Here is a 22,005-nt window from a genome sequence, read left to right as displayed (position 1 = left end):
AGATATATCAGCTGTTTTTACCTTACAGTCCAAATAAATTATCTGTAATGCTATTGTCTTTATCTATGTGAACTGTATTCTTTTGAGCAAGATGCATTAGTAGAGCGTTTGGATTTCTGTTTAGTGGAATGTGCATTTTTCAAATGTCAAACTGTATTTGGCTTAAGCGTCAGAGTGGGCCTTATGTGACAGTGTTTCCACAGGCAAGGCTAGCTTCAGAGATTTCCAACTCCCCCTCTCCTGAACCACCATGCAGTCATGACCTTGGTGTTATAATTTCCACACTTTCAGAAATTCTGCACATACATCTGCTTGTGGTGTCACCCAGTAGATCTAGTTTTAAACAAAAAATGCACTGGAAAACCTCGCATGTGGAGACCTCTTCTAACCATCACAACATTTCAGCTCTCCTCCCAGAATAAAGTACATAAAAACTGGGTCCCAAAACCAACCTATTTTTTCCTTGATGGCCATTTTAAATATAGACATTAATTCCTTATCCAGTTAAAATTCGGCAATTGCATATTTCTGCAATGTTTCTGGTTACTGGTTACTGTATACATGTGCCAGGCTAACATATGCCTCTATCCATACAATTATTTGCAGGTGCTGTTAAATCTCTAGCAATCAAATAGCCTACATTTAATATTTCTAATTAGCTTATTTAGTAATCATGAAGGAAACACGGGAATACATTTAGTGGTGTCCTCTCAGATATCCTTAAAAATGAGGAATGTCACCAGGGGCTTGTCCTGATGTGGGTGTTTTTTCAGCCCAGTCAGGATGCATCATTTTAATGTGACTGTGATCATAGCCCCATTGTGCCTGCCAATCCCAATTAACAGAATCAGCCATCCTAGGGCAGAATTTATTGCTGCATGTGCAGCTTACTGGGGCCCGGAGCAGCAGCCTGGCAGTGTCCAGGCCTCTGCAAGGAGCCCTGCCTCTGGGAACAGCACACAGCTTTTCTCAGCTGTGAAATCTCTCTGTTGCAAGATATGTGCCTGTCATATACTTTTCCTTACGGCAGGCTGAATTATTTCCCTTTTCTGATGACTCCAATATCATCAGTGATATCAAGATAAACAGGAATACTCAGGAGATAGCTCTGCTGTTAATCCTGAAGTTCCCATTCAGCCTTGAAAACTAGGGCAGGTTTGCTTATCGTTGAAAACATTTGGTTTGCACCAGCACAATGAGTTATTACATGTGAAAACGAAATGGCAACAGGCTTTTTTTACTCCAGACTGATGTGAATGCCCTGTTACATTTGTCAGCACGCAGCTGAGACATCCACGTTGCATCACACACGTACAACGTAATTCATCTGTGACGCTCCTCTGTGGCACAGCACCAGCTTTCTTCTGCCAGTGTCAAACAATCTTACTTTTGGTGAGCAGAGCAAGTAAGTCACTTTTATCATACAAGACCTTTTTTGGCAAAAAGATAGCACCAAGAATTTCAGCAGCAACAACCAAAAGGCTGTGCATAGTGCAAAAGGTATCTCGTATCTTTTTGTTTCTCCAGGGACTTTCCCTAGATTCTGTGGCAGACAGAGTGCAAAGAGATTGCTCACAGCTCTTTTGTTCCTTTCTCTCTTCTCACCAATTTTCATTTAAAATAAAACACTTTTGCTGGAGGCAAAAAGGTATATTTTCTGGCTTCATGTCCTAGAATTTCTGTAAATTGTTCTTGCACATGTCTGCAGCTGACATACAAAATATGCAAACTCTTTTTCTGATTTATGCTTTATGCTCTGCATGGAGCCTGTATAATTGTGGGGGAAAAAAAAAAAAGACCAAGAAGTAGTTTTCCTTGAATTTCAGAAAGTAATGTACACTGTTTGAGAAAGATTCCACAGCTTCTTACTGCTACCCTCACTAGAACAGTTCATTTCCACTGTATATCTTGTAAAAAAGCCTGAAAGAAACCCCAGAACTTTTTTTACAGACATAGTTATGAATCTTAGCACTAGAGAAGGCTTCCTGTTCCTACCACTGCATTTGGTAATAGAGAAAAGTTAGGAAATAAGTTTAGGAAATTCATTAAAGGCCACTTTTCCAAATGGACTTGCAACCAAATTTTAACTACAAAACTCTGGGCCAAATTATCAAAAGAGCTCACCTCCCATTTGGCACAAGATTAAGGACAGACTTTCAAAGCATTTAACCACTTGAAGTTCTCAGTGTGACACCACTGGCCAGAGTTCCAAACTTTCCACTTACTTAAGGACCTAGAAGTGAGCTGAACTCCTTTGAAAACAGTTACTGGTTTTGGACATTTCAAAACTATATTGTATTGAATGCAATCCAGAGACTCCACTACTTGAAGTATTTCTAATTCCTTGATAAAACACAAATGTTTCCTTCAATTTCTCCATACACAGTTTTTTTGCATTCCTCAGAAGACTTCTGGATCTATAAGCAGAAAGTTTCCTTTCTCTTCAGAGTTCTTATTCAAAAGCTCAGATAAAAGGGCCCCTGCTGGTTTACTGATAACTCGAGTAACTTCCACCCTTTCTCTTCCAGATTCATAACCACCCTAAGATTAGGTCTCTTCACAAACAGTAAATTCCTTTATTTCCTCATAAAGACTTTGAAACACACTTCTGCTAGGAACCATTTTTATCACTAAAATTACACTCATTAGAAGTTAAAGACACTGAATGAAATAGAGCAATCTCAGATCAAAGTAGCCTGCTGTTAACTACATAAAAACAAATTAGAGCAACTAATGAGAAACAGGCTAAACACATCAAGGACCAAAATGATTAACTTACATTTAGCAATTATTTTGACAACTTACTAAAGCAAGACTGCGTAATACTGACCAGCTTTTTCTAAATTAAAGCTTATTATATTTACATGAAAAAAGAAATGATGGTTTGGTTATTTAGCAAGACTTTCCTTACCAGCAAAGAAAAAAGCAGCATTCTTATCAGAAATAAACTGACCATGACAAAACACGACTCTCTTTCTCTCCTTCTGCATATCAGTACAGTGATACTATTGATTCCATAATAACAGCCTGCAGTGTGATCACAAACCCAAATGCTGAGGGTTTGACTACATGCAGTATTAATGCATTTAAAATTAGCAAGACTGCACTATGCTTTCTATTTCGCCACGATTTATCTGTACTATTAGGGAGATTTTGGAAGTAAGCTTCTTTTATCTGCAAGTTTCTTTTCTTTTTTTTTCCCCTTCCTGGTATGGTTTCAGTTATTAGAAAGGCAATGCAAGAGTAAGGGAAAGTTGCAAAGTACAGCAATACAACACCAGAATGAATTTCAATCAACAAGAAATGAGGATTGAGACACCTATAACAAAAGAGTTAAGGAATCACATAATTGTTCAGGTTGGAAAAGACCTTTAAGATCATAGAGTCCAACTGTTAACCCAGCATTGCCAAATCCACCACTAAACCGTGTCCCCAAGTGCCACATCTACAGGTCTTTTGTACACAGTGAGCAGTACACCATCCAAGCCACAAGCAGCCAGTTTCTCCCAAAGAATGTTCATTCTTCATCTTTGGCAGGAAAGATTAGGGTTAGCATGTTAATGCTATATGGAAAAAAAAGGTCTAAAGCCCCCAGACAATTCTATATATCCAAAGACAGACCTACAAGTATATTTAATGAAATCAAGTATAACATTTAAACACATTAGTGAGTTCCACACTAACTCTACTTTGTATTTTTAACAATAGAGTTTGATAGATACGACAGTGCTGAACAAACAATTCATACTCATCACTTGCTGCAGTATGAAGATGATTTGTATTCAGACTCAATTCTGTCTAGGATTTAACACACTCATGGAGCAAATAAAGATATCTTGTGAGTTATCTCATAATATGCAGGAAGAGGGATGGTAATATGTATCTGCTGTTGAATATCCACAGGCTGTCCAGGATGGCTGCATGTCCTGTGCAGCCTCTATCAATATATAATACAAAGCTATTTAATCTTGATATAAGAAATAAATTTCTTATATCAATCAATCATGGAAGCAACCTCCCCAGGACTGGTAGAGCTCCTGTCACTGGAGGTTTTTGAGACATGATTGGACAGGGTGCTAGAAAATCCTATTTAGGTGCCTTTGCCACAAAAGGTTGGACCAGATGATCTCCCAAGGTCCCCTCCAATGTGAGCTGTTCTGTGTCTCTCTGTGATAATGATAACATTCTGCAGGTATCCACAGGAAGGTGCACAGGCTGCTGTCACAGAGCAGTGTCCCCACTCATGCTAGTCTTCCTCATCACCCTTCTCAAACCAACCCCTGTGCTATCACAACTATGCTCACTATCCTCTTACACATCTAGATAAATTCAGCGTTTCAAAGATTTTTTTTTCCATTGTAAAAGCTGAAGGTTTAGACTTCCAGAAAAAGCTTAGGTTCTGGAATACAGTTACAGGGAAAATTGGGAAAAAAAAAATCCAACACCCTAGCAGTTATGTGGCAATTGGCATGGAAAATTACCATAATCATCTTAGAAATGCCTGCAAATACTTCTCTGCTTCTTTTCCTCTAGGTGTGCAAAACTACTCTGTGCCTTATAATTCTGGGGTATCAATGAGACCTTTCAAAGAGCAACTAGAGCCTGAGAAAACACTTGAGGAAAAGACAGACATGTACAAACAATTACCCTTCAAGTAGGGAGTGGAGTGCATCCTGAACTTAACAGTGACGTAGAGAATTGAAAAAATCCAGAGGGTATCTCAAAATGCTAGATGATTTGCCTGATCAGTGAGGTACAGCTCCAGCCTGTGGGCATGTCCTAGTGGATACTCATTTTACAGATCAGCTACCAGCAAGAGATGCTTACCTAAGGCTGATGAAGAGGGCTGTGTGTGATAGCACAGACAGCCAGCAGAATTAACTACATCAACTCTTCCATGGAGGTGGAGGTCGTGCTCCCCTTTCTCCCCGCTCCCAGCACTGGCAGCACAGAGGGGCACTGGGGGCTCTCTGCAGGCTCCCATGGCCCTGCTCCATCACTGGCTGCCCCGGGGCAGTGGTTCAAGGCACTTTACAGATTAACGCAAGCGATGCTTTAGAAAAGTGCCAGTAGCTGCCAGCAGCTCACCAGGTCTGGCCAGGGCTGGGACTGGTACAGGCACCCTGGACAAGCTGGAAGGGCTCCTTCCCTGCAGCCTGTGACAGTGTGCCCAAAGGCACCAGCGATCTCCCACTGGCCAGGACCTCGCTCCCGCTGCCATTTGAGCTGCTGCACAGACGAGGATGTTACCACAGCGCTGACGTGGAAGTCACACATCCCCTTCCTGCAGCCAGCATCTGGGGGATGCTATCTACCTCAAGAGAGCAGATTTCTGGATACATCATTTTGTATTTCCTCTGGTTTGTATTGTATTTTTGGGCCCCTGGCCCAGACTGTGTCTTGAAGAGACCTCAGGCCAAATTCTGTTTTCAGCTACAATGCAGCTGTTCTGAAGGAATTGCTCTGACTTTCACTGCATTGCTCTGGATTAGCACTGTAGTAATAGAGGGTAGAATCTGGATCATTGCATTCTTTCCCTGCCATCCACAGAAAAAGCAGGTTAACAGATTTGCATCACAGTGCATCAGATGAGGAGTTCTGAAGAAGCACAGAAAACGAGTCCTGACAGATAAAAAAAAGAACTTCCAAACCCAGGTAGCTCAATTCAAATGACAAAATCTGCTTTTCTGACTTTTCCTGGTTTCATTTGTCAACATCATTTAATTTTACATATATTTTAAAAAATAAAAATTTAGAAGAATGCAAATGTTTTTAAGCAGTCTGGGGAAACTTTAATCACATTCAACTAAAATGCTCACTCAATTCTCAGATCTAGTTTGAACTCTTATTTTTGTTCTTCTGCAAGATTCATGTGAAAAGCAACTATAGCCTGGGGTTTTGAAGTTGAAAGATTATAATTTGGCCTTCTGGCATGTATCTTTGTCAGTTTTTTAATCTCTATATGCTGTCTTTCAGCTTTAGAGAGAGACCAATTGATGTTCCCTGAAGCATGTATATTCTTTCAACACCATAAAAGAAGACAGCCATTATCATTTTCAATCTGAAAGTTTTATTCTCTTTATTTTCAAATTAATTTGGTTTACTACTTCAATTGGCTATGTCAGGTTCAAAAAACAAGAATTAATGTAATCTGATTGCTACAGCTATCTATAGGCTGTTTGTCATACAGCCTGATATCCGAATGGGATACAAATATACTCAGCAAAACCAGACACCTCAAATGGCTTAAGAGATAAAACCCTTTAAATAAGCTTGAGACAGATCTGAATTTATTTAAATGTCTGATTCTAAATGTACTTATGCCTGGTAGTAATGTTTACCATCTGCCTGATTCTGTCTGATGAGGTAATCGTAAATCTATAAATAGCTTAACATATGCTGCACATATTCTGGCCTTAAATATAACAGCCTTTGTGTAAAACAACTGGAAATAATAAGAAGGAATATTAGCTTGGGCATTATTCAGGGTAAGATGAGAAAGAAGTATAAAGGGATTTCACTGTGTATTATTTGTATGTTCTCCTGCAAAGGCCTGGTAAACCCAAAGCACTGTTTATGGGCCCAGTTGTAAGGAGCTGTCAGTACTTTCTGTGCTCCATACCTACCAAAATAGGCATTTGAAATGTAGTAAAGCAGTTACAGTCAGTGTACTGGATACTGTAAACCAACATGAGAACTACATTCATGTAAGATGAACAAATAGTTTTGACTTTTCTTTCACATGGTAGAAAATGGGAAAATGATGTACAGGCATAGCAAGCATTAAAGCTTATCTTGAAAGAATTGCTTTACAGCCAGATTAGGGGATTCTTGACACTACTGCACCTACAGCCATTGTACGAGCAGTCAAAGTGCTCTTTCATAATTACAACTAAGAATACCATTAAAGCCAATTATCTACTGAAAGAGTTGTAATTGCTCATGTGCACTCACCTAGAATGAAACCACAGGAAAGGAACAATGTGCTCTAAAATCACACAGCTTTTGAAACCACGCTTACTGGCTTTTTTACATGGTGGTGAGACCATGAAATGTAACAACAGAAGGCCTATGGCTGGGTAACTGGGTGATGCTCTCTTCTGGATCACACTTCTTAGAAAAATTATTTTGTTAAGAGAGACCATATTTTCTCTTGCATGATTCATGCTCCAGAATCAAGACTGCACTGCAGATTTCAATGAATTAGCCTGGGAAATATGGCATTATCCTGCTTATTCAAGCAGTCATTTCAGCTGCTTACAATGGCACCCTAGTGCAGGTGGGCAGGAAAATGATACACTACCAAATTAGAAATAAAACAGTGAGTCACTCTGCAAACCTCCTCCCAGTGGCATGGTCAGTCTCTGTCTTGTCTGTAGTGTTGATACACAGCTTAAAAAAGGGCCTAAATATGTGAATGGATTCAGCTGCCCACACCAAACAAATGAAATTCTTAATGTGGAAAGCTAAGGGCAGGGCTATTCTAAGGTTTCTTACTGACACTGGGTTCATTGAACAGGATGTTGGCTGTAGTGCTGTGAACAGTGTGTCACATGTGTAAAGAGGCAGTTATTGTATTTGTTGCACCATTAATTTGTCCCTGATGTTTATATGGGCTTTTAATTTAATTCACTGAAAAGTTTTGCTCCGTTTGTATTTAATGAGGGCTCTTCCCGAGCATCTGTTTCTTGACCTTCAAAGTCCTCACCTGGCCCAGGATTCTCCCCAGGTTATTCTGTATCAGCATGAAACTTTTGGAAAGTAGGTGAGAAAAAATGAACCAATTTCCAGCTGAGTGCAACTATGCCCAGCCAGACATCTCCATACCACATCAGTGGCTGGGCTTCAATCAGGCAGGACCGAGAAGCTGAACAGAAGAAGGAATTCTCTGAGAAAGCTCATCTCCCCTAGAACTACCATTATTTTGAGAGTGCTTGCAGATACTATGGAAACCTTTGCTCTGCTTCCCAATGCCCTGTGAGGCTGGACACCAGGTAACCTTGGGTCAGAAGGTGCCCAGATCTGCCTGTGACATCTCACAGCGCATCCCGGCCCTCCCAAGGAGCTCGCTGTCGATCTGCACGCTCACCCTGCCAGAACACAGCAGCTCCAACCAGCAGGGCACAGGCAGCCCCACAGAGGAGCAGGAGCCACCACAGAGAACAGGACAAACGAGAAGAGCAGCAGGAGGCAGAGAAAGCACTGCAGATGAGGAGAAAATTAATGACAAATAAGCGGCAGAAGTGATTTTAATGGGAGGGCAAAGCAAAACATTGAGTGAACCAAGGGAAAACTTCAGAGCACTACTACTTATTATTTTTTAAAATATTTAAATAAAAGCATTATCACAATACCAATTAGTGCACTTAATTATTTGTTCTGCAGTCGTAAGACAAAAATACACGGATTAAAAAGTGGCAGATACTTACAAAATGGTTTCAGAAATGCACTAAGGGTATTCCTGGCATCCTCTGCATCTCCAGTTACGTGGAGGTGTGAGCTATGCATTGTCTGCCTTGGGAAGTGGGTGGAGGGCGGTGGGAGGTGAAATAAGGAGGCAGGGTCAGGTGCTCCTTCAGCAGTAAAGGAATAATTCAGTTTATAGATCACAGAATTCATGTCAACTGAGCTCAGATTGTCATTCTACTTTCAATAAAATAGATTTTATGCAACTGTTTCTTTTTTCTGGACTCCTACAGGTAAAAGTTCTAGGTAGCCACCTAAATTATGTGACCCTCCTCATCATTTCCTGTAATTTTTTTACTACTTCATGATAGGGTCAAAGACACTTTCTTTTACATAAACAATTTCAGTCATTTTACCAAATTTGCAATTGTGAACAGATTATGGCCTTCATTTCTTTTGTATCCACTTGTTATGTAGCAATTTCTAAAACAAAGGCAGAAGGGAGCTCATATCAAAGCAGACTGTGCTTCCTGCCCCTCTAAAGTAGTGACATATGCTAGAAAGAAAGTGATGAGGTCCAAGAAAATAAACAGACAGAACATGTGGAAAACAAAATACCAAACTGTCCTAATTCAGTTGTATATCTCTACTGGCTTCTCTGTGATTTACCCGTATCTTCAAGAAAACAAAAAATACTAATTTCTTAAATAGCTGCAGTGTCAGGAGAAACCCACTCTGAGTAGGATGCTTTAAAGATACATAATTAAAAGCCTTTATGATATTCATGCTATGTTCAGATTGGGTGGCCACCACCCAAGACACAGTCTCAAAGAAGTCATGATAAAATTGAACTGGCATCTTTCCTCTCCCACTTTTTCACTTTAACCTCTCAGTAAAGTCAAAACTTGCTGGGTCAGACACAGTGTTGACGGATGCAATATCCAGGTAGATCTAAAGGATTTTTTGCCACATTGCCAAGCCCTGATCTGAAGATATGCTCCTGGAAAATCCATTCAGTTTAAATCACCGTTGGTCCAGTGAAATCAATGGGATTACCTCAAAACTGGCCCAGCGTAACTATAACATGGACTCTGGCTGGAAATGCCAGCATGTCTTGACTGTATATTCCAAATGAGTAGACCTGATGCACTAGGGTGAGGGAGAAGGTAGAGGATGGAGTTGCAGGGTGCACAGCAACTCCCGAGGCCAGGAAAACATGAAATGGAATATTACTTTATTTTATCATAACTTGCCATTGCCTAAATGCCTACACAGCAAACATCTGCTTCTGTCCTTAGTTTATCTGTCCCTGGGTAATTATTAAGACAGCTGTGGTTACTGTGCTGATCTAAGGTACTGGGCAAACATTTTGAAACATTTAGCATTGCTTCATTTATGGCAGAAGGGAAGCCAAAATGACTTCTCTCGCTGTTCTCTACTATCAGTGTAACTATATGTGCTGGAACAGCCCAGGGCCAGGAAAATTAGATAACTGTTTTACAGAACAATGACTTAGTGTCAAAGCCCAAAAGTGGGTGTTTTTCCACCTTTCCTTTTTTTAATGGCACCATGAAATTAAAGGTATTTAAAAACAAGACCATAAATAATGAAAAATATTTGTCACTCTCTTTATATGTCACACACATTCCCACTACATATTTCCTTGTGCAGTGACTCCATTTCTCCTTCAATTATCTTTTGAAGCCTTCTTCTCTAACCCTTCTCTGATACAGATAAATTTCACTCCATCTTTAAGGGCAATGTGAGCTTGTAGACAAAAACCAGGATTTGTAACACAGAATCCTCAGGGCTACCTCCTGAACTTCCTTACAGCAGGAAGGGGTTGCAAGAGCACACAAATCCATCCTTGAGGGAGGCACAGGAGGAAGCAGAAAGTGTTATGTGCAGTGATGCAAGGAAGCAGAAAAGCGTTACATTTCTGTATCAGTAGCTAAATCACACTGCACCATGGATCAACTGTTGCCAGTTATGGCACTCTATTTCAGCAACAGAGATAAGGATTTCAAATTACTACTACCAAAAACCAGATTGTTCATAATAACTGGTACACAAAAGATGAAATAAAATCAAGAATCTGTCATTGAGTTTAGAAGGAATAATCTGGCACATGCACTATCTTGCCTTTTCAATAGTTTGGGTGGAATTTAATAGAAAATTGTAGATTTTCCCCTTGCCATTTACCTGAATCTATCCTGAGAGCTGTTTAAGGTCAAAGAAAAAATTTGACTATAATAAGTATTAAGAAGATCATCACATTTAATTAACTTCTAAAGTACTTCAGTCAGGCCTCTAACTGAACAACACTTTCCTTTTGAAGGAATATGGCAAATATCACCAGAGCTGAGTTTTGTTGCGTGGTTAAATTACAGATCCCATAATTCAAATATATCTCATAGAAACAGTGCCACGGCCTTTTGGTTGTCATGATACACAGAAATGAACAAAAGATCAAGGACAGACTACAGGCTCTGGAAATGGAGTTGCATGGGTCATGGAGAAACTCGGATGCAAACCAGCAGGACAGACACTGTACTTGGAGGGGGCAGGAACAGACCTGCATTAAGGATTTCAGCAGCTACAGGGGCTGGACAATCTAAAATGTCCTTCCTTAGAACAGCACATGCATCAGCTGCTGGCATAATCAATAACCAGCCAGGGCAGAAATTTCTCTGCACACAGACTGCCGTAGGAATGGTGAATGGCATTTGGTAGTCACATAAACCTGCTGGAAGAACAGATTCAAGGTATGCCATTTCATGTTTGGTATATTCTTTATAATGAGTAGGTGGATTCAAAGTTTTAATCCTGCTAGCAGGTGACCTTTTCAAAATTCTGTGTTTTTACTGCCTATCAATTTTGTTTCTTTCTTCCAGGCTCCTGAGATTGTAATCAAAGATGAATAGGAATTGCCAGAGAATTACTGAATACTGAAAAAGCCAAAGCCTTAAAGATGGCTTTCACACAGTGTATGCCCTAATGCAGCCATGATATCTGATTTTTAATAGATCAGGTGCAAATATGCACATTAGCAAACTAAACAATGTAGTAATATCCCCAGAGAACAGGTTTCATCGATTAAATCATAAATATAGTATCTTATTATGCTTTTGGGGAAGCAGAAATATGAAAAGCAATGCATGCATTTTTGAATTATAAGAGGAGGGAATATTGGCAAATCTTTCAACAGCTGTTTATCATGAAAAAGAAGTTACAGTTACCATTCCCCAGCCATGCACTCTGAAAAACTAAAAACTGTACATTAATAAATTATAACAATGATGCATGAAGCTAATATAAAACTTTTGAAGGCGGTTTCTTAGTCCAGAGGGAGTTGTCAAATTTGCTATTTGTGACTTTAATGTTACTTGGAATTTCTTCTAGGGCACTTAAAACTCCTTTTGTGGCTCTTCATCAGCAGTTTCACAGACAGCAAAGGCCTTGACAATATACATTTTCACTTTCTGCATGGCTGACGGACTTCATATGCTATATCCAATTTAAGGGTAGAGCAGTAGATTACATTGCTAGAATATAGAGAGCCACTGCCATTGAGACTGAATCATTGCTGTTTATAGTAATTCTTACTATTTGGTTTTTGACAGCCCTTTGTGACTGGAATAAAAGATGATGCTGAGATTATTGTCAAGCTACTGTAATAGCTAGTAGTGCATGAAGTCTGCAGCAGATGGATGTGAACTTATGAGCTCTCAGATTCTCAACAGCCTTTCAAATGAGCAGTGTTCTCCTTGGCCACGTGTAAAGCGACTGGCTTTGACAAACCCTTATTTCAGAAGATGAAATATTATTTCAGCCAGCTTTCTTGGTTCTATTGGAAATGTTTCATAGGGCTTAATTTGAGAGGTAGTTTAGAATTGAAGAAAACAAATTGACTTTCAGTTGCATGAGGTAAACTGTGTTACAGGTACATACAAGCTGAAAACAACAAAGTGACTTGACACAGTCTGAACGCTTCCACACGTGCCCCCCAGCCATTTCCATTACGATACACAATTGCTAGGTATCTTCCTTTGGCTAAAGTCGTAATTTTCCTCATGAATCCCACTAATTCACAGACCTTTAATCTGAAAAATAAGAGGCAATAGTAAAAATTTGTTTGGCATATGCTACCTCAGAAGGATTCCCTTAAAACACAAACAACTGCTATTGACTTGGATGCTGTTTTAGGTGCTGTCAAGAACATGGATAGGCAGCAACCAGCTTGTATTGCTGCAGGAATGTCTTACACCTGATTTGTCTCACTAAAGACCCCTTAAAGAAGCACATTTCTCTCAGGTCACCAGTTTACTGATTCCTTCTGCAGTGCAAACCGAGTGTCCTTCAAGCACAGCCAGCTGTTCATGCCAAAATGGGGCAACACAAGCCCACTGGAGTGAGCTGAGCTTCAGCAGTTCTCTGGACCCAACCAGTGCACAGCAACAGCCCCAAAGTCAAATGATAAATGTTCCAAGGGCTGGTTTAAAACTTCATCAGATTACTTCTTTTGTCAATATTTATTATCTTTGTATTAGGATCCATTACTCCTGCAAACCTCTTGCTCTGTTTTGCATACCATGATTCTTTCTTTATAATCTAGCATTACAGTTTGATCTTTTATTACATTGCTGCTGCTCAAGATTCTATAGTTAAAGTTGTGTCAGCACTTTTACTACAAATCCCATTTAAGAGGGCTTTATAACACAGCTATAAAGATGTACTACAGAATGAAAGGTGGTGTACAAAGTCTCAGCATGGGGCATTGTCTTTTTTTTATCACTTTTTAATAAACAAATTAGACTTGCTATTTTAAGCCTTTATGAGTGTAAAGCAATTCCAGTTTGTAGGTTATTGCCTAAATAACGTGGCAATCAACCATTATTAAAAAAAAAGTAAAATGAAACAACTTATAAGTACTATGATTAAAACTGATTATGGAAAAAGTGGAACTTCGCAACAGTAAAGGCAGGCTTAAATATATATTTCCTTATGCAAGTGAGCTGTACACTGAGATTGTGCTGAGCTTTACAAACCCACTTTCCCCAAGGCAATGGGGGAATCCAGCTTGGGGTGCAAAGTGTGAACCTGGAACGAATTCCCCAGGAATTTCTTGTGCCGTGTTTGTGTTGCACGGACACTGGTGCCCAGCGAGAGAACCCAGGGTAATGCATTCTTCTCTGCTCAAATGTCATTGGAGCTGGCTTCCTGAAAAAAGGTTTCCAAGTGCTGTCAAAGGGCAGGTTGCTCATGCTCCTCATGGATGTTGTGTGTTTTAATAAAATCATGCTGATGAGGGTCAATGAAGGCTCGAGAGTGCCTGTTTTGGGCTGTAGTTTCCCCTCATTACTTGCCCTTCTACACATAACTCAGTAGTGAGAACACTGTCGATCTGTTGTTCCTGCTTAGTCACATACAGCACTATGTTTTGAGGCTCTCTGCAAAACCCCACCATGGCTCAGAAGGTGCTACCTGGTTGAGCAGCTTTCCTTGATCAGCTGCTTCAAGACCCTGGGGTTTGAGGAACAGTCTCACAGCTTCTCATCGGTGACTCAACCCCCAGAATGAGGGCCCAGTAGCCAACTCAGGACCCACAGGCCTGGAATAACATGGAATATGGAGTCCAGAGGGACTGCCAAAGAAAGCTGGTCATACTGTTTGCAGTACTTGAACCAGCTTGGATTCCGTCTTCCTGGAATTCTGTGTTGCACCCTGGAGACATCCTTAGATACACACATTTCCCTAGACAGACTGGGTGATAGACCAACAGTGCCCCTCTAAGTCACTGCATCTGTGAGTTCACTCATGGCCCTGGATTTGGCTGTGGTGTGAGGAGGCTGGGAGAGCGGTTTCAAAGTATGCTGACTATAAAGGGCATTCAAATAAAAAAGGAGCACTGGCTGTGTGCGTGGATGGCTGTTATCTCCAAATACTCCATAGTAAAACTCCAAAGCATCTCACGGTGTCTCTATGCTGGGACCAGATGTAAAGGCAGAGCTGCACCTGTGAATGTCCTGGATGAGACAATTCCAATACCAAGGGGGAACTGCACCAGCACAAACTGCAGCCCAGGCTGCTCATACCTTCCAAAGGCTTCGGGTGCTCCTCAGCTGCACTATGTGCTGCCAGAGTCTTGGCTATTAGCACTGTTACAAGTGAGGCAACAGATGTGCTACTGCCTGCAGTGCAGGGAGCTCTGAAGTCCAGGTTCCGGTGGCTTTTACTGAATCATGGATCTGAAGTCATTTTAAAACATTAATATCTTGCACTCAGTGAAAATGGGGCTGTCTTGGATTCTGATCATGCAGGCGCTACACAGATAACTTCACACATGGGACTTCTCAGAGCTGCCTAAATTACAGTATGTTATTACAAACTCCAGTGAAGGCTGGCACAGAAATCAGGAATGATTTTTAAGAACAGACCACAAATTCCAAAGGAATAACTACAGGCAATGAGGGGAAAAAATTAAAAATCAGGTTTTACAATGGCGCTAGCCACATATTAACAGAAGATCTCTTGTTGTCCTTCTCATAATTACTGTGTATTAAAAAGAATTCATATACTACTACAACTATGCCTTTAGAGGAGATGAAACTTCAATTGTCTGCACACAAAATAGCTGTGATGTATTTAAATAACCTTTTAACAGATGAATATTAAATATATTTTCCAGTATACCTGGGAAGGAATCACTAAATAGTAATCCTTTCCTAAATATTTAAAACACCAATACACTGCTTAGGCTAACAATGTATTTCTACCAATTTAAATGGCTCTGTAATAATTTAAAACAACCTTAAGTACCGAACGTAGAACTGCACAATCACCTCCCAGTGACCCTGGGTTTTTCCTCTTTTGCAAGGAAGGTTGCTGGCAGCAAGGTTGTTACACGAACTGACAAAACCAAGTGGAGACAGCGAGCTGTGCTTATTTAAGTCTCTATTCTTCCATGCCACTCAGCTTCAGTCCTGGGTCTGGCAAAACATCATCAGTATTCTCTGCCTCTTTTAACTAAAGGAAGCAAATCAAGAACCAGACAGGCTAATGGGAACTGAACCTCATTTCTTGGCCTCTCGCTCAACCTGGGCAGCCAAACGGAAAGCAGCCACTTCTGCAGGCCCCGTGCTCCCTGTGCCAACAGGCTAATGGGAACTGAACCTCATTTCTTGGCCTCTCGCTCAACCTGGGCAGCCAAACGGAAAGCAGCCACTTCTGCAGGCCCCGTGCTCCCCTTGCCAGCTGGGAAGGCGAGCAGCTCCCCGCTCCCGGCTCCGCGGCAGGCAGCACGCAGACTGCTCTCCCGGCTGTGCGCGCCGCGAGCCAGCTGGGAATCTGACTGCTTCTCCAGGTCTCCTGTCCGCTTGCCAAACTGAGTCTGCAGGGCTCCTTTTCCACTTGCCCCAGCCAGTTAGGAGGTGATCTATAGTGCTATTATCACGGCTAGCTAAACAGGCCAAAAATCTCCACGCAAAAATGAAATTTTGGTAAGGTTCCACAAGAAGGGGGACCAAAAGAGGAATTTCATAAGGAAAGGGTATCCTCTGCACCCTTTCTGAGTTCCCTGTGAGTTGAGTCACATTTAGGGGCTGTATTTCCAACCCTTTTCCTGTTAGCACTTAATCTAAGGCATATTCAACTAGAAATACCAGAGACATGTTAGAGGTAGGAAACTGAAAAAGCAACAGCTACTGACTAGAGCTGGCTGAAACATTTTCAACAAAACCTGAAACCCCATGAAACCCACCTCGTTTCATATTTCACTGCAACTTGAAACTCAAACCAGATTTGTTGAAAGGTTCTCTGAGGATTATGGTTCCAGTCACAACTGGCCAACCCATTTATAGTACACAACTTTTTTAGTCAAATTGGGGGCCAGTACAGCTGGGCTCAGTTTCACAATTCTGAGACCTAAAGGAGAAGGGCAGCTTGTCCTGCACACTGTCCTGAGTGGCCTTGCCAGACTCTGAGCCCCGGGAACAGCCCCACCTCCCTCACACAGACATGCAATGGCAAGACAGGGCATATCCCCTCTTTTCCATTTCCTTATGGGATAACCAGACAGTTAAAAGACCCTCCGAGATCAAGAGCCAGGGAATGGACAGGTACAAGGAAAGAAGCATCCTTCTTCCCCATCGGCAGAGCACAGGTTGCTCCTGCCATACACAGGCCACAGCAGCCTGGTCTTGGGCCCATTTCTCTTCTTGCAGTTCGTCCAAGATTAGGTTACTGCAATCACCTGAATTAGCTGCTGCATTGAGTTACTTGACAGATGCTTTGCATAAACAACTTCTGCCTCTGAACTCTTACAGACAGTTCTCTGTTGTCATTCATGCTCTGTCTGCTTCAGACAGCCAGCACAAATCAGGCCATTTCTGGTCAGTGAGTCACTGGTCATAATCTTTACTGTTTTAATTTTCCCCTGCTCACACACACATAGGTGCTAGTAAACAAAAAAACCCACTCATCCAACCTCAAGTACACCCACAAGCCTCAAGTGCCCCAAATGGTCACAAAGAGCAAATACGCAATCATCCTGTCTGTACACAGATCATTTCACCAGCTTTAGTGGCGTGGATATTTAAAACTACCTTTTCCTTTTCCCTTCTTTCTTCTCTCCCTCTGTGCTTTTCCAGGTCTAGTTTGAGTTTTGTTGTGAAGCACTGGATTCATTCATACATCAAAGGGAAATTGAAGGCATCAGAGCCCACATAGACAGAAAACAAAGGCACTGTTTACAAGGCGGAAACTTGCTGAGAGAAGCAGCTGAGTTCTGCAACGCTCACCCACTGACTGCCCCCTTGGAGGTACATCAAACACCATTACTTGCTCCATACAGTCAAACATTTTTCTTTCAAAGACTCCTAATATAATGGATTATTTGTATTACTGTAGTAATGGAAAGTCTCAGCCCTGACCAGTGCCCTGTATGGAATACCTCTCCCTTCACTAAGTTTTGCTGGATGAGAAATAGTCCAGCTCTGTAGGCACAGAGGTCCCTGTGGGCTAATCTAGATGAAATTAGGCTGGAAGGAGCTACTTCCTGCCATAGTATCTCAAAACTAGGCATCCAGGTTAAGGATTTACCTTCCCTGGTTCAGGGTTTGTACTGAGTCCAGAAAAAAAAAGGACTTTTTATCCCAATGATTTCCTGCCATATTTATTATACACTTATTATTTGACCATATTTTTGAGGTCCCATCTTCTATTTCTCATTTAATAAATGTTTTGCTTTTTGAGCAGGGTCAGAAGAGACTCTGGCATGGGAAGGCACAGGCAAGCTGGCTGTTCCACACACAGAACTGCACTTTCCAAGCCAAGCGTGGAAAGCCATGGCATATTCAAAAGCCATCTTCTCTCCATCTGGCAGAGCAGGAGCTCAGTATCCTTCCTATCTTGTACTTTCACCAGCCACCAGCCTTTTTCCTTTAGCTGAGAATTATTAATTATTGTTAGAGTTTTGCTTTTGTGTGTTTGTTTTTGAAATGTTTTTGCTTGCATGCCAGGCTGCATACAACACACCCAGTATTCTGGAAATACAGCTGAGTCAACCAGCCTAGCGCTTCCCTTTGCTACACTAACCTCGTTCTTCATAGCTGACATAAAAAAGAGGGGATAAGTATTTTAAACGACACTCATCTCACAGCCTCCATACAGTATTAATATTTTTTCTTCATTCTGGATAAATGTTTTGGCAATTAAGTGAAAAAACACACGAAAATCATAACCTTGTTGTTCCACAACTACAGAGTGCCTTGGACTGCAGAAGTGCAGAGGACTTCCAGTCCTTCAGTCCTTTGCAAAACTTGGAAGAGCCCCTTGTGAGTCAGAAATTCTGGTTAGTAAGGCCAGGTTAGTATCAATAATAACAAAAAGCCCAGCTGATCACCACTCAGAGGAAGCAAACTCAAAGAACTGTAAGGATTTTGTTTGTACTATCAGTGCCATAAATGAGAACAAAGTGGAGGGCACATAGCTGCTTGTTCTGGAGAGCCTTTAGAAATCTGTTGCTAGTGTTTATTACACCAGATATATAATAATGCCTTTCCTATTAGGCTCGATTTTCTCCACACTTGGAAACACAAAACAGAGTGTTTAAACTCAAATAAATAGTTCCCTTTTAAAATGTGGGGGCAATAATTCGGATTACCGGATAATTGCTTTATTCTAAGAAACGCATATTTAAGTCCAGTCCACAGAATATAATTCCTAAGAAATATGTTGGACAACAGCACAAACCACGCCTGGGGCTGGTGACTGTTCACACTGAGAAAGGCATGGCTTGCCTGTGCCTTCTTTGGGAGAGCTGATTACTGTTTGCAGTGATGGGGATGTTGTGCTGGCTTCATTGTGCTAGGTCAGTGAGCAAGAAGATTTGAGGCTTATTCAGAGTTTTCACTTTCATTGGAAGCAAGATGCTACAAACAGTTATGAGGAGCAAATACAACAAATGATGAAGAGGAATAAATGTTATTTCTAGAAAAAACTGTAAGCTAACAAAATAGCTTTTTCACAGTTTAATGATTCTAAAATAATCTGAAAGGTTTTAACAAAAATCGCCACCTTTGATCACAGAACCCCTGCTGTCCCTGTATGTGACTTCTCCTGGTATCACAGCAGACATTTCTTTAAGGAGATATTCAGAGAAGAAGAGCATTTCACATGTTCATTAAACTAAGGCACTTGAAAAGCTATGGAGTGAAAAGAGATGCATGTGAAGATGATGCACTGCAAGCTAGAACAACTGGTGTAAGGAGAAGAGCAAGGGGGCAACCCAGCATTTTCAACTCTCTTGCTTCGTGAATTAGGTTCTGTAGCTGGGAGGGAGAACCCAAGCAGAGCTTGACTTACCCTCACTAAGAGACTGCTGCTGGACACAAAGGGGAGCAGCAGGCTGCTGGAGCAGTGGCACCCTGGCCCAGCACCTCAACAGCTGGATGTGCAGCTCCACTTCAGAGATAGACACACTCAGAGAAAGCAAAAAGAGGAAACTGGTTTTTGTTTCATCAGGAAAAAGTAATTGATATTGTGGGATTGTTAAGGGAAAGCTGAAGAAATCAAATCCTACCACATCAATATTCCTGTGGATGTCTAAAAAAAGCTTCCAAAAGCTTCAGGCCTACTTCACTCTATCCCATGTTACAATCCCAAGAGCCTGACAATTAAGAAGCCTCTTTTCATTCCTCAGCAATAGAACTGTTCCTGGCCAGAGTGCCACGGGAAGAGCAGGAACAGAAGTGTGGCTCTGTGGAACCTTTGCCCCTCTGTGGCAGAGGACAGGGTAGGGGCACGTGTTCCCTCTTCTATCCAAAACATGGATGCAAACTCTCGTTCTCTCTTTTCAAATGTACACCCAAATCTTGCTCCATATGCATACCTAAAGCTACATAGGTAATCTCAGGTAGGTATTATAAGTATTTTTTGCTAATCATGGATGATATTCAAAATTCTCGTTGCATCAGGAGTTCGACTTCCTGCAATCATTTCTTCTGTGATCTTTTACAGACTTTTACATTAAACCCCATGCTTTCTGTAACACTTGAAATAAATCCCATGTGAATCTGTTTTTCTTAAGATCAAGTTACTGCTTTCTATTAGGTAAAGAAAATGAAAAAATATCAAATTGTTTGAATCTCCTCAGTGAATACAGCATATACTGAGAAAATATGAAGTCATACATTGACTCTCCTCCCAAATTCTATTACTTGGCTAAAAAATCTGGCAATAAATATCTCAGTTATCCTATATATAAATACATAAAATCCATGTTTAACAAAGTTGCATTTATAACACTTACCATGGCTAATAAACATTTTAATTATTGATTTCAGCTGAAAAATTCCTGAGGCTGAGCATAAACAAAAGAAGTAAGTATCTGCCTCATGGTTAATGCTTTTATTCAAGTGTGGAGGTAAAGCTATAGATCCAAGAGATGGAAAAAGCAATTTGCTATTCTCACTCATATTTAGAACCCTGTTAGTAGATTTGTGGAAAAAAAAAGTCATATACTTCAAAAAAACTGGCCATGAATTAATGTGTATAGATTTTATTGCATTTTCCAGCTCTCTCTATTTTTATTCTTTATTCTTTCTAATAGTCTAAAAACCCTCTAGAATTATAGTTTTCTCCCTACAGATGCTGTCTTATTCTATTAAACAAACATCGATCCCTTGCTTTTTCCCTTCTTTGTTCCCCCCCCCGTTTAGTTTCAAATGGATGTCAAATTATCTCAGATATTTTGTGTTTAACATCAACAACTTCATTTCACATGGGTCTAATATGGAGTCCATAATAATAATCATTACACTGCTGTATATTACAAAAGGCTTAATTTTTTTCATTGCATAATGTTTCCTTTCCTATTGATTTTGGGCTAGACTTGAGAAGCACAGCTTGCTGTCCATCATGGGCAGCCCTGCAGGGAGCTCCAACTGGCTCAGTGGGAAGTATCAGGGAGGAGGGAGAGCTGATGATCTGCTCCTCAGGACTATACCCAGCACACATAACCCTTCCCTGTGTACAGACCTGCTGGGCTGTTAAGAACATTAGCAGAGAGCAGACAAACATGTACTGATGGCTCTGCTAGCCTGACCAAAGGTACTGTCACCAACAGATAGGGGCACACGAAACTTCCAGCTGTTCCAGAGGGTCTGGAGCATACTGGGTTCATGCAGCACGGTTCACTTTCTTTGGCCATCGTGCTTGTGTTCTGTGTTTGGCAAAGAGCTTGTGCTGAAACTCAGTAAGAACAGCAGGAGCTGGCCCCAGCCAGGAGTGTGTGAGTCTTCCCAAATCCACCAGCACCAGCACTGGGACAGCTGTGTGGGGCATATCTACCCAGATTAGAAATCAATAGAAAAACTGATGTGGGGTGTCCCCAGATACACATGTTCTAACAGCTGAGGTTGTACTGAAACATCTTTTCTTATATGAGAATCAGATCAGGGCAACTGAGTCTTCATATGAAATAAATATATCATGTTCCTGGGCTTTTGTTATTTTTATGATATTATGCCAGGTATGATGATCTCCATGAAGAGAGAGTGCACAGGTTGCTGAAAGCCTAGTTAGACAAAAATTCCAGGATTAGCACCCGCCCCATAGAAGTTCTCCTCCTCTTTTAATTTTATTTTCACTAGAAAGGAATTTCTATATGACTGAAATCTTTTGCATTACATTTTTCCTAGTCAGAGAGGACAAGTTTAATTCACTATTGTCTTGGTCACAGATGTGCTGGTGTAACAGGATGGAATGACTGGAGAATCAGACCTCAGAATGTTTCCTTTCCACTCCTTTTTCTGCACGATTATTTTGAACTTATTTTGTGACAAGACAAAGACAACAATGCCCCTGGATTCACACTGACAAAACTCCACTGACTTCAGCAGTTAATGCTCGTTTAGTTGTTATTAAGTGCCCCGAGGGTGATATAAAGTCCACACCTAACATCTGAAACACATTCCAAGATCAACAATAGCAGTCACCAGATAATTCTCTTCTCTACTGAAGGTCGCTCTAAACTTTAAATGCTTCTCTTCACCTCATGTTACACACATTACAAATGACTGTTAAGCTCTTATAAGCTTA

General features: G+C 40.9%; 1 protein-coding gene and 1 long non-coding RNA gene across 9 annotated transcripts in view; one reads left to right on the top strand and one right to left on the bottom strand.

The window, feature by feature from the left end:
* Positions 1–22,005, bottom strand: part of SEMA6D (semaphorin 6D) — a 226,405-nt gene that overhangs the window by 92,898 nt on the left and 111,502 nt on the right. The window lies entirely within an intron of this gene.
* On the top strand, positions 11,078–21,309 carry LOC108448715. Its single transcript, XR_001864696.1, has 3 exons — positions 11,078–11,171; positions 17,055–17,225; positions 17,662–21,309. It is a non-coding gene; the product is annotated as an uncharacterized LOC108448715 (long non-coding RNA).

Source organism: Corvus brachyrhynchos, unplaced genomic scaffold, assembly GCF_000691975.1.
Source record: "Corvus brachyrhynchos isolate BGI_N302 unplaced genomic scaffold, ASM69197v1 scaffold97, whole genome shotgun sequence".
Classification (NCBI taxonomy): Eukaryota; Metazoa; Chordata; class Aves; order Passeriformes; family Corvidae; genus Corvus; species Corvus brachyrhynchos.
Note: the sequence above shows the minus strand (reverse complement) of the source record. Positions and strands in the feature narration are given on the sequence as shown.